A 17,272-nucleotide genomic window follows, 5' to 3' on the forward strand; every position below is an offset into this window, starting at 1 on the left:
AAAATTCATGGTAAATAGATTTCCTTTCTCCAGTGCCAGTGCTTTGTATGGACACATTCAAAGGCATTTACTTCCATTTGGTTAAACTTCATAACTGACTCTTCTAAATGTTTCCACATGGTGGCTTGAATTTTTTTTTCCTTTTTTCTTTTTAACTAAATCAATTTTAAACCAATTTTCATTACATTGGTGGTTTTGCATGTCCACAAGGCCTGTGGGCCTCTTGGATTTTAAAACTTGGCGTGAAATTCAGCCCAAAATGCCAAGTGCTGAAACCCAGTGAAAATGAAACCATTACAATCTATAGGGGAAGCTGCCTGCCACTCAGCCTGCCCACGCTGCTGGCTGGACTGAGACCACCTTCCCTGGGGCACCAGCCCTGCACCAAACTGGTGCTAGGAATGGCTAACACTCACCTCTGCCTCTGCTCCATCCTCAGAAGGTTTGGGACTTGGCAGCAGCGAGCTCAAATCCTGGCTGGTGGAAATGGCTTGAAGCACAGCCTGTGAGAAGATCAAAATCCTGATCAGGAGCCTCTTTAAAACTGTGGCTTCAAAGCTGGCTGGAAACCTGGCCCTGGGCTTCCCTGAAATTCAGCCTGGGTTTGCAAACTTGGCTGGTGTTAGGTTTATTGCACCTAGTTTGGGGCTTTATTGTGAACATTTTGTGGAGATTCAGCTCTTGAAATTAAATGGGCTCTGTTGTTCAGAGCTGGACCAGTGTCCCTAACACCCATGAACTCCATACCAACCTATTTATCTTCATGTAAGGGTAATTGAGGGTCTGATGCTTTATTTTCAAGGTAGAGGTCATTGCTGTATATTATCAAGTCAGTAAAATAGGATGGATGGATGGATGGATGGATGGATGGATGGATGGATGGATGGATGGATGGATGGATACTACTGACTGCTAGAGGGCCTTGACTTATAAAGCAACTTTTTAAACTGGTGAGAAGCCACGTTTGCTATGGTCCTGTTTTCCACTACTGAGTCTAGTAAGCAAACCAAAAAGCAAAACTATGTCTTGTAGAAGCACCCAGGAGCTGGGATGCTTCAAAGCAAAGACACCAGCCTTAGAAGAAACACCAGCAGAGGTGAAGGTCTTCTGCCTCCTAGAAGGTTTGGAGAAAGAAGAAAACCAATAATACTGCTGGTTTCCAACACTACTGCTTTTAATACCTCTAGAAGTATGAAAGAATGGGTTTATTTACCGTTCAACCCCTTTTCTCCCACAAAAACCCTCAAAAATGGTGGCCATTCAAAGCAGAGCAAAGATGGTTCTTGGCAGAGGTTCAGCATGGCTCCTATTACCGAGGGGAATGTGGTCATGTTGCTAAGACAGTGGCCCAGGAGTCAGGCCACTCTCCTTGGCTATCCCACCAGCCCACCGTGTAACCTTGGAAAGTCACGTTTCCCCTCCATGGTCCCACATTCCTTGCCATCTTGGCTACCCAGGCTGCCAGCTTTATGGTCCAAGTCTGTCTCCTACTGCTGCAGCTACCACCGTAATTATGAGAATTTGATACATGCTGCATTCCAGCACCCCTTCCCACAGGGCTCTGCTGGACACCACGCCAGCTCTACCATCCCTTCCTGGGACACACATGCACTGGGAAGGACAATGTGCCCCCACCACCCACCAGGAGCACCCCAACATCCAGCCCCAAAGGGACTGTGACCCAGGGAGTCACTGCTTAGCAGGGACCATGCACAGGGCTGCTCTTGAAGCACAAGAAATACATACACACACATACATGTGTGCATGTTTTATATGTGTGAAGATGGATGTGGACACACAGGGTACATGGACAGAGGCTAAATGTGCATACACGTGCACAAGTGGCACATTGTGACCTGCACTCAGAGCCCCTCCTGACCTGCCCCAGCAGGAACTGTGCCCCATTATGACTTCTCCAGGCTGAGCCAGCACCAGAAGCTGGGATTTCCAAAGGTGCAGGCAGAACAGGCAGATGATTGCACTGATACTCCTTCTCAGAGTTTGGTGCTGTGTGTTTTATCAACAAATAACATGTCTTTACTACTGCCAGCCCTGCTGAACCACTGAAGCTGCAGACAAGCAAGCTGTGTTTGCTTCTCTTTCATTTGTCATCAACACAATGGCCAGCCAAGTTCTCATTCCAGCATCTTGTTGGTAACAACAGAAACAGGCAAAAAGGGAAAAGCTGATTTTTGGCAGGCTGTGGGCTTTCAGAAGCATAGGTTTGGATAGGTAAAATGAAAAAGGCCCAGTATGAAAATCACTGGGGAAATAGAAACACTAGGAAACAAGAGTTTAAAACCAAAAAGTATGCTGGTTAGGTTTTCAGATTCCCCAGCTCTCTGGGGATGTTGTTGTTTATTAATCCTCTCCCTTCACCAACACAGGGGGGCCTCAAGTTAAGTGACAACTTGGTCAGAAGGAGACCAAGAAACTTTTTTCAAGTGTTTCGCTTCCTAAGGGCTGCACTCAGGGACCTTTCCAGGTCTGGATCACAGTCCTGCTGTTTACAGGATGCAGGGGAAAACAGCGACAGGCACCACTGAGGGAATATCTCTGGAGTATGTTAGTAGGTTGCTGAAAGGGAGGAACAGTTTTGAAACGTGAGCACAGAGATAAAAATCTATTCCAAGGTGAGGATGAGCTAAACACGTCAAAGGCCTTTCAGCACAATCTGGGCACATGTGAGCCCATCTAAATAGAAAACAGCACATTTACTACTAATAGCCTCCTAATTTATTTATGGAGCCCCATCAGACCGAAAATCTCTGTCCTCTCCTTCACACAGCAATCACCTGGCACAGAGGAGCTCTGCTCTGCCCAGCCTTTGCTACCTGCTTTTAGAGATAAGCTCTGAACAACAGAGCCCTGCAAAACATGATAAGGCCCACGCTTCAAGATGGTTGACTGAAAATACTAATTTTCCAACTTGGGGACATTTCACAAGCTGTCTCAGTGCCTTGGAGCACCTCAAGCAGCGGAAAGAAGAGGAAATAACAGCACAGAAGCCAACACAATCAGCCCCAGGCTTGGGGAATCCCTCCTCGCATGTATACATGTGCATATGGATATATATCCACATTTGTCACTGCTATGGCAACTAAGACAACAAAGATATCCTTTTAAAGGCCCTGCAGTAAGGAGGAAAAATATTTTGCTATATATATCATTGCCTATTGACGTCAAAAAATAACTTAAAATAAACTAACCTGTAAGTTTGGATCACGCTGGTCCTTTTTCCTCCTCTGTGGATATTGGAATAACGTTCACGTCACAATGACCATCTGTTACCTTTCATGGAAAAAGTAACCAAAGAGAGCTGAGCTAGAAAGTTTTCTATCAAACCCTCTCACACACCCTCACTGAGGCAACATAAAAAGCCCCCTCTCCTAAAACCTGTGGAGCACTGTAATCCTGAGGGTCTCATTCAGCCCTTCCACGGGCAAAACCCATACTGACATCAGAGGGAAATCGCCAATTTTGGTAATTAGTAAAAACCAAGAACCTGTGGTAAGCTGTGATAATTAATTCAGCTGAGCAGCTAAGTAGCTCACTGGGAAAAAAAAAAAAAAAAAAAAAAAACAACAAAAACAACAAAAAACAAGCTGGCAGAAGGAAGTCTGGGCTGAATTGTAAAAATAAAACATTCCACTTAAAAGTGATTTTAGGAAGTTTGTTTCCACAGCCAAGATCTTGCCGATCAGGGCATCCTAGCTCTTGTGCATGGGTCTGTAGCACCATGCACAGTGGGACTGACATGACTTGTGCTCCTTCCACTGATGCTACCACTGCAATTATTCTGTTGACAGCACTAAGCTGCTGCTGTACATCCAATAAACACAGGTAAATGGATTTATGAGGCAGAGAGAAAGGCAGGGGATTTAGGACTTTCGTTTGCACTAGGCTGCAGCAATACAACCCTACTGAAGCCAAAGTCCAAGGAAATCAAGCACAGACAATGCACTGGGAAGCCCCACAGGGGAACAGGCTGGATGCTGGTGATGGTTCACACATGCCAGGCATGGGGGCACCTTTGGCATGGGACTGCTCTACAGCTCCTTGCCCAGTGCCCAGAATCAAGAAATGCAGCACCTCCCATCCCTTGGCTAGCAGGAGGAGATGAGAAATACACCTCAGCTGTGTTTCTGTCCCAAACCATGTATTCTGCTCTCCTCAGGAAGGTTGTGGGGAACTCTTTCGAGTCCCTTATGGCTCAATGTGTGTGTTAACCTGGCTGAAGGAGGCTGAACTGCCTGCATGTCCTACCAGAGCCCCACAGAGTGGGCTCTCAGAGCATGAGATACGCCACGATTCTCTCGAAACCAGGGACGTTTCAAAGCAAAAGAATTTATTAGAGGATTTTTGAAGGCAGATCTCTCTTACTCAGAATGGTGAGTGTGAACAGATATAGCTCATGCAGTGACTCATGGAGCACTGTGGGCCCTTATATACTATTAAGTCATCTGCAAGCCCGTGGTGAACCCATTTGCAATGTGCTATTACACAGCCACTTGGTGTGTTGTGGATTTGGGTCTGTTCCTCTTCTCCTCAGGGTTTGTTTTTCTTCCCTTCTTTTTTTTGTAAGTCAAGCTACAGACTACAAATAAGAGCTAACACAACTTGAGCAGATTTGAATCAGGCTTATGAAGGAGAATCAGCAATCACACAGGTTTTTAGAAGTTCAGAAATTTTTCTTCTCTCAAATTCTCCTATGTCACCTGGCTTTCAAAACTGCTGGAATTACTGCAATTCTCAGTCCTCCTGCCCATCTGTCCCAGGTTTCCCTCTAAGCACAGGAAATCAGAGATTTTGGGTTGCCCCTGTGCTGCATCCAGCAGCATGGTGCTTCAGTATCCTGAGTTACTTAACTCCCAGTTGGTGTGTATGTAGATACACATCTCACATCTCCTGTTATCTCCCAAATTCATCTGCCATCTCTTGTGCCATCAGTTGCTTCAGCTCTCCCCTACTGCAATTTCCTGAATCCCTTTGCCTAGAGATTGCCTGCAGGGCCTTCACCTTGTAGGCTTGGATAAAAGACATAATTGAAGACCCCCTCGTTATTTTTAATTCTTTATAACATCCAGTCTCCCTGTATATTTTCTCTCATGGTAGAGAAAAACACACAGGCATCTTTTGGAGATCTCCTCCCTACCTTTCCTCACCTGTCTATGTGAAGTTAGGAAGGCAATACACTAATATTTGTACTGACTGTAGTCTTCTTCAGCCCTGATTTGTGGAAGCTTTCAGAGAAACCTCTGACACTGCAGCACCCCTCATCCTTTTCTCAGCAAAGACCTTCCTTTGTTTCTTCCTTTACCCCTTTTCCAACACCCTCCTTCACAGGGGATCACACTGGCATCCAAAAGCCCTGCTGAGTGCTTCTTCCACCTTTTATTAATGCCAAGTGCCACCCCTTGTCACCACCCTAAACAGGTCCAGATGGGATGTACCAGGTTCTCAAAGGGGCCCTGCACCTCTCTTTCCAAAGAGGGAGCTGCCCTTGCAAGATCTCTTGCCTTTTTTTGGAGGAGATGTAGCTGAGACAAGTTTATCTAAAGACCAGCAAAGTGCTAGGTGGTCGCTTAACACCAGAATAAGGGAAAAAAAAAAAAAAAAAAAGCTATAGCTGGTGGCTGCACAAATTATTTGGATGTTTTACCAAGGCTGAAATACTAAAATTATGGGAAGTTTTTATAGTGCTCTGTGCTGTACCTAGAAAGCTATAGGATCACTGTGGGACGAGTCAGACTGGCAGCCTTGTGTCTGACATAAGTTATGTCTGACAGCTGCTAGTCCTGAGGTGCTTGGCAGGGAGAAATCCAGCTCTGATACCACAGGCCAGAAATCAGAGGAATGCCTTTTTCTCTACCCACAAAGAAGAAACATATAAGCAATATGCTCTAAAGCAGAGATTGCATAAAAAACAGGCTGGCCACAGAATAACTTACAACTGATCTCAAGCTGAATATGGAAACAGGTTGCTTTGAAGATGTCTGTCAAAGACCCTGGTAAAAACCCCAAGAGTGGCTAAGATCCAAGAGAAAGAGAAACAGAGAGGGGGTGTGGGGAGGCCTAGATTGAAGAGTCATTTATCAAGAGAATTGAAGTAGAAAAATAATATGGAGTTCAAAGTCAGTGTCCAGCAAAAAAAAAATATTAAAAAAAAAAAATAATAAAAAAAAATAAAACAAAGAAAAAGGCATGTATGTCTACAAGCATAGCTGAAATAAGCCAGACTTGGTGAGAAAATGCTACAGCACAACCCCTGGTTGCTGTGAGCAGCAGCTCCCTCACCCCACCAAGCCTCTCCCCAGCCACAGCAGAGATTCCTTGATGGAGAAGGGAAGCACCAGGCAGGCTTGGGTGGGATGGTGATGAGAAGCCAGCTCTGCACACACTCTCAGTTGTGAGAAAAACCAGAATGGGTGGGTTTGCTCCCCTCTTTGAGTACACCTCCCCAGATCCACCCATTCTGGATTTTTACCCTCTTTGAGATGAACCTAGGCTTGGCTGTGGACATTTCTGAGGACTAGCATGCTGTGGCTTTCTCAGCCCACCAGTGGTACTTCTGATCTTCTAATTCCCAACTTTACAGCAACTTTTCCTGCCTTTCTCTTCTAAAAGCAAATGCAGTTTGTGGTACCTGAAGTTGGCAACACTATTAGCTTAGACACAGGTCATGCTGGTAAGGGTATTTCTTTGAAAGCTGTTACAGATTACATGTGTATGTGTATTGGGATGAGCCTGAAGGCATCACAAACAGCACACTTAGGAAAGCTCCCCTTGCCTGAAGGCACAAAGGACAGGAACTGGATAAGTTCAGCCTGTGGACCAAAAGAGGACTAACCAGCTTCTAATAAAAGACAAAAAAAATGGATTCTTGTCTTTCTGCATGCTAAAGTACCAAATACATTAGAGGAGGATTATCCAGAAACCAGCATATGCTGGTTCTTTTTTTATGCTGAATGTGTCAGCAAGGTCTTGGCAGACTGTGGGGAAAAAGCAGAGTATCTATAAGATTTCAAGGTTGTCACAGATCAGTAACCTCAGCCGAGGTCTGTTATAGTCATTCAGCAATGACCCCATCTCTTCTTTCATCTTAGGATTCCACTAGTTCCATCCACTTGCTTGCTCTTCTTCCTTTTTTTTTTTCTGTTCATCCTGCACAACAAAGCACCTCTGCCACATCCCTTCACTGGAGTTTCACCAAGACTGGACCCTCCTGGTGGAGCTTTGCCAAATATGTCACAAGGTCACAGAATGCATTGCCATGGAGGAAATGTCACATATATACATATGTAATTTCATGGAGGAAATGTCAGGTCAGCTGAGGACCTGACAAAAAGGTGAGTCACTTCAGGCAAGTTGGTTTAGAAGATAAGGGCAAAGCTCTGCAAAAGCAACTCCTGGGTGGGTATCACTCAAGCTGGCCAGGTCCTCGGTGGATGCAAATTGTCATAGTTCCATTCAAATCATCTGGAAAACGATCCCCTGGTTGGCAAGCTGCTGAGGTAACAAGTATACCCAGGGCAGTGCCAACTACTGCTGGCTGTGGACCTGCCCATTAGCTGTACTGGTAGTATCAGCTTATGTGAACATATTTGTGGCTCTGGTAAACCTGGAAAAAATGACATTTCCATGGATTTGATGAGAAGTGAAACATTTGATGCTTTGGTCTCAAATTTTCTGCTGTCTTCCACAAGAAACAAAGGGCAAGGTTTTACAAATGGCCTTCTCTTTTTTCCCCCTTTTGGGGCAAATATAGGAAAAAGTGTTATCTGTGGAATTTCAGAACTCGTTCTTTAACGCAAAACACCAAAACCACCAGAAATAACATTCTCCTGGAAAATGTAAGATTTGACTTTGCCCTAAGCCAAAATTGCATACTGATTGCTATTCATCATTCTGCTCCCCTCCTATACCCTATACTCCTGTACCCTATACATCTCCAGAAGCTTACCACAGCAATCAAAGTTCAAGGAGTAGCTGGATGAAGCCACTCTTTCCAAAACAGGTATTCCCCACATCTCTGTTCAGAAATGCCCTTCTCCAGAAGAGCCTGGACAGCTGTTCTTTGTTGATATCCAGTCTCCCAGGGCCTTCAGCAAACACATTCAGGAACCTGGTTACAGTCTAGGATAATATTTCCTCCCAGACTCATCAGGATGTGACAGGTTTTTTCCAAGTTACCAGTGCGTGCACACAACCTGAAGTCCAAAGGACAACTCCACACTCCTTGTGCTGTCTGCTGAGCCTGCAGCCCACCTCATTTACCCACTGCAGGAGAACCCACCCAATTGGGCTCATCTGTCCAGTACTGGAGATGTGAAAGCCTCTCCAGATCCTGGGGAGATCCAGGAGGTTATCACCTGCTTCTCCTCATCCTGGCAGTAGGAAACTTCAAAAGATGGGTGTGCACTATAGACTTCTCCACCAACTTCCACCAGCTGGGCTTTTTCTTTTTTTTGGTCCATCTCTCCTTCTTCTTCAACATTTATAAAATGGGAGCAGGAATATTTGCCTCCCTTAAGAAGATCAGATTCATTAGGGCTTTCTTGCCATGCCTTAGGCTTTACTCACCCCCTGTGAAGGATTCCTACAGGTGTCACTATAGCTTGAGCACCAAGGAAAGGCACAGCTTGACAGGGGTGTACTGTAGCATCACCATGTACCCTGGGGGGTGTGGAAGTGGTCCTTGCTCCAGGCCTGGCTGCAATAAACTGTGTGGGTCTGTGTACTTTGCATAACAGGGCATCACAGAGAGCTGCCAAGCTGCAGCTTACTCAGAGTGCACTACAAGCACAGCCCTGCCACACTGTGCCTCTGTCCCCTGAGCCCTACAGCACTCACAGGGCATTAGAGAAATTCTGCACTGCACCAGCTCACTTGTCCTCTCATTGTTCAGCACCAGCTGAGGACAGATCTATGCTCTGCTTTGCTTTGCTCTTCCTGTGTTTACTCCTAAGCCAACCAAAACACTCTCTGTGCTGCAGAGCAAGTCACCTATGACATGGGACCCTTATTTTTGAGCTAGGGGTGAACTGAAGATATGAGTCTGCCAGATCATCTGTGGAACATGCTGGTGGCAGATGGTATATAAACATTTGTTTTCTTATTACTCAAGAAGGGAAAACAGTTGGGAAAGCAAAAGTTTCTTCATTTTTTTTTTTCTTTCAAAAATTTAAGTTAATGAATGGAAAAAATCAACAAACTTCTGAAATTCTTTTTGATAAACAGGATTTTGTCTAAAAAAAAAAATAGAGGGACTTGGCAGGGTCGAAGTCTGCTATTTTTCATTAGGACAAGATGATGGTATGGCAGGAATGCAGGACAGAGTGGTGCAGATGTGTGAAAGCATTTAGGAAAAGGCACCCAGGGATTAGAGAAGTGCCTGTTCCCAAAATGGGTTGATCTGAGGTAAAGGAAACCTTTGGGATAGGAAGATAGTAAACCCCTCCCCCGCCCCTTTTATAGTGGATATAAACAGTTTTACGGTATTTCCACCAAACAGGAGAAGAAAAAAAAAAAAAAAAAAAAAAAAGATTTCTGCAGCACACACATGTTCCCCATTAATTAGGACTGCTGCTAACAACACGTTGCGCCAGAGCTGCCAAGAGCTGTCAGACGGAGCCCAGGGAAGCCCAGAGCAGAGGCTGCGCTGCCTCCCGGGGTGCAGAGCCCCGTCCCTGCACTGGGCACAGGGCAGGCAGCCGGGCTGGGGCAAGCAGAAATGCCCAGCTGCACAGGCAAGCCCTGCCTGGATGTGAATTCCTCCCCCCCACACACCCCACTTCAGCTACAGACATTTTCCACAGAAATTCTGGCTGTGTTCGCTCCTGGTTGAGACTTCGGGACTATTTTTGGCTTTTTTAGAACATGCTTAGGGGAGGCGCCTTCCACTTTTATTCACATAAAGGATCCTTATTTTTATGTATTAAGGGACAGAAAGAGGAGGGGAGGCAGGGTGAGGGGAGAGCTGATTTATGCTTTCATTCAGCTGTACAACAACAACACAAATCTACATTCAAGCTGCCTTTCCTCTCAGCAGGCTCCAGCCACTCCTTGCTGTAGCAGAGACCACCCCCAGCATCCCAGTTTTCTCAAGCCATCACTGGGACAGAGAGCTGACCGCTGGATTTAAAGCATCTCTCACCTTCACACCTCCAAGCAGGCACTTCGAGGGCTGGGGAGCAGCTTTATCCTCCTCCTATCAGATCCTCTCTTCTCAGCTCCCTCCTGAGCTACTCCCTTCTTCCAAGCTCCCTGAGTGCTGGATTCATCACTGGATGTGACCGAGGTTGCACACTGAACTGACTCATGTTATAGTTAAAGCAGGGTCCTGAACTATCTTTTCCTCTTTGAACAAATGTAGGAAATAGTGTTGCAACAGTGCAGCAGAGTTGACTGCAGGATCTTGAAGGAGGGGGAAATGATTGCATTTTAAAGTAAAAATGATTTCCCCACACTTGTACACTCACCGTGTCCAAGCAGCCAGGCCATCAGCAGGCATCAGGATGTGTGCTCCAAGTGCCCAGTCCAGGACACGGAGGAGGAGAGACACCAGCTATCCACCAGCACATCTCCTTGGCTCCTTGGAGGTTGGTGATGATTTGCTTGTTTTGGATCTTGCTTTTTGTACTGTTTAGGAGCAGACAGGGATTAGCCTCTCCACCCTGTCCCACCTCAGTGAGTCATCAAATGTACTCAGTGTCCTTAGGCTCCCGATCCGGGCATCCTGAGGAGCTGCACTAGATATGTTCAGTGGATAACTGAGGAGGGTTTTGCAGCTCTTCTGCTGCTGCCTCCCCACCAGACACCTGCTCCAGCCTCACTCAAGGAACACCTCAGCTCCAGGTGGCCATAACAGGAGCAGCCAGAAAGGGGAGAGCTGAGGACTGCTGTCTTTTCCAATAGCTGCCTTGCAGATGCCCAGGAGCTGGAGGCATTTCTGTGCAAATTCCAGCCCTCTGACTGCTGGGATGCAGGACTCCATGGCTGTGTACCTGTATCTCACAAGCTGGGCCAAGCAAAAACATCTAAAGCACATCACCTACCTGTGGTAAAAAGTTTGGGGTTCTAGGACACTCTGTGATTCCCATTCTTCCTTTCAAATCCCTAAAATGCTGCTTTTGGAACTTTAGCCCCACAGTTTTGTGAGGCTTTACAGCCAGAGTGATGCACATGGACTTATGCCAAAAAAAATTAACTACATATATTCAACTACATATATTCAACATCACCTCTACAAATATCATCTGAGGAAACCCTCACAACTGCTGTCCAAAGCACTGGTGACTTGTTCTTGAAAGAAAAGTCCTTTCAGACAGGCAGGAAAACATCCTGGTCTAGATTTTCAGGAGCAGGTAGTGGTTTGAGTGGGCTCCCTATGACTTATCCAAAGGACATTATTTTCAGATTATGCTGGGTGCCTTCATGCTAACAGCTTTCCTCCTAGGCAACTTGAACCAAGAGTGGAAAAAGCCACCAGAACCACAAGGATTTCTGAACTACTGGAGCAGACTGGACATTTTTCTAGGTTGTCATTTAACAGGAACCATTTGACAGTGTCAATAAAGAACTTCAGGATCTCAGTGCACTTTGGGAGATCCTGGGATCACCTGTTCAGATGCATGAGAGATAAGGGGAATGTTCAGTCTGAATTTCAAAAGGGCACCACAGAGCTGTTTTGTAGAACATACACTAAAGTTTTTGGTTAAAATAGTTCTGTTTGGGATAGTCTATATTTTTGAAAATATAAATAATTTCTGTAGAAAGTTAACAACTTCTCTCATATACAACTAATCAATTTATTTTAAAACTTTTTTTTTTCTTCTTAAGAAAAGAGCAACCTATGTGAAAATTTCCAAATATCTTTTCAAATACCCCTTCTAATGACATTTGAAAATCTAGTTTCCCCTTTGGGGCACGTTGCAAGAATCAACAATAGTAACAGTTTGATGTCTGTCTTGTTTCAATCCAGCGGGGAGGGGGGGAGGGAGGGAGGGAGGTTTGGCAGAAAGTATTATTGTCATGTGGGAGTCTCAGAAATGAGTTGTCTCCTGGCTAATATTCTTCCACTGCAATGGTAAGTCAAATAGGCTAGTAGCCACGGCAACAGCACAGAATTCTTAACTACTGCTATGGTTATTTCACATCACTTTGGGGCTACCCCAGTTCATACCGTTATCACTCAAGACATTATTTCATAGTGATTTCATTAATTGAGTGCAATTTGATATATGAATAACACCCACATTCAGTTTAACAGAGGTCATGTTAACTGCACTTCTGCCTGGAAATGAAGACAAGTCTAGCTAAAGCAATGCTACAGTTTTAAAATGATTACACAGAGACTGACTAGGGTTCACAGGTGCAGCCCAGCTGTGTGACAGCTCTCCTTTATCTCACCTACAGTACATATCTTCCTAAGGAAGGTTTTGGGAAAGAGATGGGGGCTACAGCATCCCTAACCCCACACCTCTCACAAACCCTGCAAGGAGGGCTGGACTGAGGGAAAGCATGGGACATGTCAGTGAGGATAATACCTGACAAAATTGGGAGCAACAGCCCAGCTACCACCTGTAAAAATCCATCAGCTTCCTAAGTATCATAATTTGATGTTACAATTTGAAGAAGCTGAAAATATTGCCAGTCCTTAACTAACAGTTTAGGAAACTTCCTGGTCAGACAATCCAAAGAAAGGACAGAGGTAACTACTTCCATAGCTGATGGAGTAACTGGACTGTGGACAGACAAAAAAAACAGAAGCAAAATGACAAAAAGACCCCAAGTTTCCAGGACACCATATTGCAAAGCCTCAGCATTGATTTGCTGGAGCATTATCTCCTATGTAGTATCAGCAAAACAGCAAATCCATGGCTCTTCTTGAAGATGTTTCCAATCAAGGTTTGTTTTCCTGTCTGATAGCACTGATGCCCAAGAAAGCCACAGCCCCTGAGCTGGTGTTCTGTGCCAGTGCTACACAGCTGATCAAACAACAGGAGATTCCTGGTTTATCTCTCATGCTCATTTGTATTGCCATTTGTTACTCCTCAAAAATGCACTCCAGGTTTCCCAAAGCAAACCTTTGGAGGGCTGTGTGTCCCCCTCCAGTGTCAAGTTATGTAATTTGACTGTAATATCCGGGCTTTCACTCACCAAGAAAGAAAAAAACCCAGCCAGCCAACCAAAAAACCAATAACATACAACAGCAAGTTCGAAAGAGTTCAGAAGACCCATTTTTCATAAAATTGAATAATGATGTATTCTGCAAAGACAAACCCCTTAAAGTGTTTCTGGTTTCAGAAATATTTTTAAAAACCCAGTGTTCCTGTTGCTTTCCAGAGTTATCTGAATTCCTTCAAAAGCCCACTCAAGGTTAAAGAAGAAAAACAATGTTATTCTAATGGAACAAGGTTTTTTCTTTTCTTTTTATTACAAGATTTGAAATACAGTTGCAAAAGAAGAGCTAGAAAACCAGAAAGATTCAAGTTTAGAGTTTATCTTGTGTTAATTTTTTTCTCTTTTGTCCCCTGGGGGTTTTTTCTGAGGTGTTCCTCCTCCAGAGAGCTGCTTCAAAGAAGCTCTCAAAACCCCTCATTTTTTCTCCACTATTGTTTTATTCTGCAGCCCTGTTTTAGCAGCTTGAGAATATGCAGGGCAGTGATTTTTTTCTACCTAAGCCCATCATTTTGTTTAGGAAGCCACAGAAACTGCAGCTAGCAACTCGTCACTTTATAAACATCCTAACTGTATGCTCTAGAGATCATTTCTGTGTACAAACATTTTCAGCCCAGTTTCAGCTACTGCAATTTCTCTGATAACAACTTGCCGTGTTTACATCCATCTGAAACATTAAAACCCCCTGGGGAACAGTGTGGGTCCTCGATTATTTATCTGTTTGATCGACCTGAACAACCTACTCGCAGTATTTTCGGAGGGCTGACTCCTCGGCAGCTGGAACACCGGGGGGGTTGGTGCTACTTGTCCTTCTCTCCTCGGCTGCCTAATCTCCCTGCTCCTTAGTGAAGATGTTAATTCAGAGCAGAGCTGGCAGCAGTCCCCCTGCTGCCCCAGGGGGTTCCTCCTAGCAGTATGCAGGCAGTCATTAGTCTCTGACTATCGTCTGTCAGGCAGTCCAAGCCACTGGTCCCCGTTCAAGCCAAACAGGGATGTCACATCATGCCAAGTCATGCCATAAAATAACAGTAGAAATAACTTGGGTTTTAAATCCCCGAGGGCAGCTACCCCATCAGGCTGGAGGATTAGAGCACAGGCGCTGAAGCACAACAAACGGTGCTGGGGTCTCTGGCTTGCACAGGAGGGAAGTGGTTTAGCACCAAACAACGCAGGAACAAAAGCAGGGCTTCAGCCAGCTCCAGCCTAAGCCATTTTTGTGCACCTAGCTGATCTGCCTAATTGAAGGCTTCTTCTAAGCAGGAGGCTAACATACCTTAGCTGTCAGGAGGTGGGACAGGGACAGCCAAGGGTCATCTGGGTCCCAGAACTGGGTGAACCGCTTTCTAACAACTCTCTTTGCAGTGACTGTAAGGATCTTTGGGCATTTTGTGGCACACAGGGTGAATGGGTGCTAATCAGAGTACTCTAGGCATTCTGATATTTTAGAATGTACCACAAGGGCATGCCCATAACCTTCAATGTGCTACTGCTATGAGCAGGGTCACAGAGAAACACATACCCTTTGTGAAAGGGATCCATGACTCTAACAGGAAAACAGGAAAATAAAAAAAAAATAAATGGAACTTGGAACAAACGTAAAAAAAGATTCCAATAAAATAGCATTTTCCCCTCAAAATTGATTTTTCAAAGGTCTATAGGGTTTCAAAAGAAAACTGGGCACTCCTGAAAAGGGATTTTCAAGAATGGGTAGCAAAAATATGTGGACACAGCTTTCCCAGGGATCAGGATGATTCAGTGCTGCTGGAAATATTTAGTAGTTATCTGTAGTGAGATGGCAATATTTTGGTTATTTAGACTTCTGACGAGCATGGATCATTACAAATAGCTTATTATGAAGCATATAAAATGAGGTGACAACTGGATAACTTGACAACAAATTATTTTCAGTATATATAACTGCATGACAGTCTATATTGGAAAATGATAAATTACACCATTCATGTGCCCTGAATTCACTGTAATCTCTCAAGGGGGGAAAAAATCTAGGTTAAATAATGGGCAACTAAACAGAGACATATGTTCAATGTGCACCACAGATCAGAAAGGCAACGAGACGTTGGAAATCCTGCAACAATAGCTTTCCTCAAGCTGGAGCTGCCAGTTGAAACTGGGAAATGCCGACACTTCTTTTTGCCTGATAAATCCTCTAAAATATCCGTCTCTCCTTCCAGTCCAATGAGGCATGAAGCTGGTAGCACCCCACAGCCCTGGAGAAAGCGTGGCTTTGATTTGAGCGCTGCCATGCGTGGCACTGGCAGCTCATCCCTGCTCTGCACATCCCCTGCTGTGACCCCAGCCCTTCATCTGAGGCTGCTCTGTGAGCTGCAGGGCACTCATGGGTGAGAGTGAAGTGTCTGATCACCTCTGGTGAAACCATCCCTATCACAGGTGTGTGCCACTTGTGTTTGGAAGGAAAGGACGCAGAGCTGACCCCTGCAGAAAGAGGGCTTTGCTGCCCATGGAGCAATGTAGGATGACACTAGAGGCAGATGCCATCCAGATTGTCAGGGAAGCTTTGGGAGAGATGGCTCCTCCAAAAACAACCCAAACTAACGGCACACCTCACGGTTTTCTCCCTCCATGCCTTCCTGCCAGGTGCACCGCTGGGATGTCCATGCAGGTGGAGGGTGGGCTCCAAACGGGAGGGGCACAGGCACAGGGTGGGCTCCAAATGGAACAGGCACAGGCACAGGGTGGGCTCCATACAGGAAAGGCACAGGCACAGGGTGGGCTCCATGCAGGACGGGCACAGGGTGGGCTCCATGCAGGAGGGGCACAGGCAGAGGGTGGGCTCCATGCAGGAAGGGCACAGGGCTGGCTCCATGCAGGAGGGGCACAGGGTGGGCTCCATACAGGAGAGGCACAGGCACAGGGTGGGCTCCACGCAGGAGGGGCACAGGGTGGGCTCCATACAGGAGGGGCACAGGCACAGGCTGGGCTCCATGCAGGAGGGCACAGGGCTGGCTCCATGCAGGAGGGCACAGGGCTGGCTCCATGCAGCGGGGCACAGGGCTGGCTCCATGAAGGAGGGGCACAGGGCTGGCTCCATGCAGGAGGGCACAGGGCTGGCTCCATGCAGGAGGGCACAGGGCTGGCTCCATGCAGCGGGGCACAGGGCTGGCTCCATGCAGCGGGGCACAGGGCTGGCTCCATGCAGGAGGGCACAGGGCTGGCTCCATGCAGCGGGGCACAGGGCTGGCTCCATGCAGGAGGGGCACAGGGCTGGCTCCATGCAGGAGGGCACAGGGCTGGCTCCATGCAGGAGGGCACAGGCTGGGCTCCATGCAGGAGGGCACAGGGCTGGCTCCATGCAGGAGGGCACAGGCAGAGGTGCTCTCCGAGGCCGGCTGGCCGGCGGCTGGACGCGGGGAGCCTGCCCTGAATGCATGTGTGGCTCTGGCCCGGCATTTCGTCTGTGCAGGAGGGGGGCTGGCGGCGGCAGGCGAGCCAAGTCAGAGCATAGCCAAGCGAGAATGTTCTGGCAGCCCTTCCTGGCAGCCTGAGCAAAGTTATTTATCACTTTGTGCATTTTCCTTCTCATCTGTGTACAGCCGGCTCCAATGGCTCAGCTTGCATTTTGCCTTCCAGAGCCAAGCCAGTCCCTTGGCTCTGCTCGGTCTTGGCTGCCCATTCACACCTTCTGTCTCCTCCAGCTCTTCCTGGAGTAGAGCAGGATGGCAAACCGGGAGAAGGTGTCCGCAGCCAGGGAAGAGAGGGAAGCAGCAGCAACCTATACAATGGCAAACAGCACACCTCTCCCCAGGAGGGAGAACACCAAGCTGCTGTTTGCTGGGGCTGAGGAGCTGTGCACAGTTTGTGCTGCTCCCAGGCAGCCTCTGCTGGGGAGCTCCAGAGCCTGCCGGCAGCTATGAGACATTTTCTTTTATTTATTTTAAGGATTGTGCCTTTGCGCTGACTTTTTCCAAATTGGTGGATGCAACAACAGCGAATTTGCAGCAAAATTTTCCAGTTCTATGGACTCTTTTCCATACTGCCGACGTATTTTGCCAAAATGTCTAACAAGGATACCTAAATTGGGCTCGAAAATAATACCAGCTGCATTCAGATA

At 46.4% G+C, this 17,272-nt stretch overlaps 2 long non-coding RNA genes across 4 annotated transcripts in view; both read right to left on the reverse strand.

Annotated features, from left to right (window-relative positions):
- Positions 1-17,272, reverse strand: part of LOC130254452 (uncharacterized) — a 189,518-nt gene that overhangs the window by 78,915 nt on the left and 93,331 nt on the right. The gene's annotated exons all lie outside the window — the stretch shown is intronic.
- On the reverse strand, positions 137-10,277 carry LOC130254453 (uncharacterized). The gene is made up of 3 exons (XR_008840740.1): positions 10,157-10,277; positions 3,210-3,291; positions 137-503 (listed from the first exon to the last, which is right to left on the reverse strand). It is a non-coding gene; the product is annotated as an uncharacterized LOC130254453 (long non-coding RNA).

This window comes from Oenanthe melanoleuca, chromosome 5 (genome assembly GCF_029582105.1).
Source record: "Oenanthe melanoleuca isolate GR-GAL-2019-014 chromosome 5, OMel1.0, whole genome shotgun sequence".
Taxonomy (NCBI): domain Eukaryota; kingdom Metazoa; phylum Chordata; class Aves; order Passeriformes; family Muscicapidae; genus Oenanthe; species Oenanthe melanoleuca.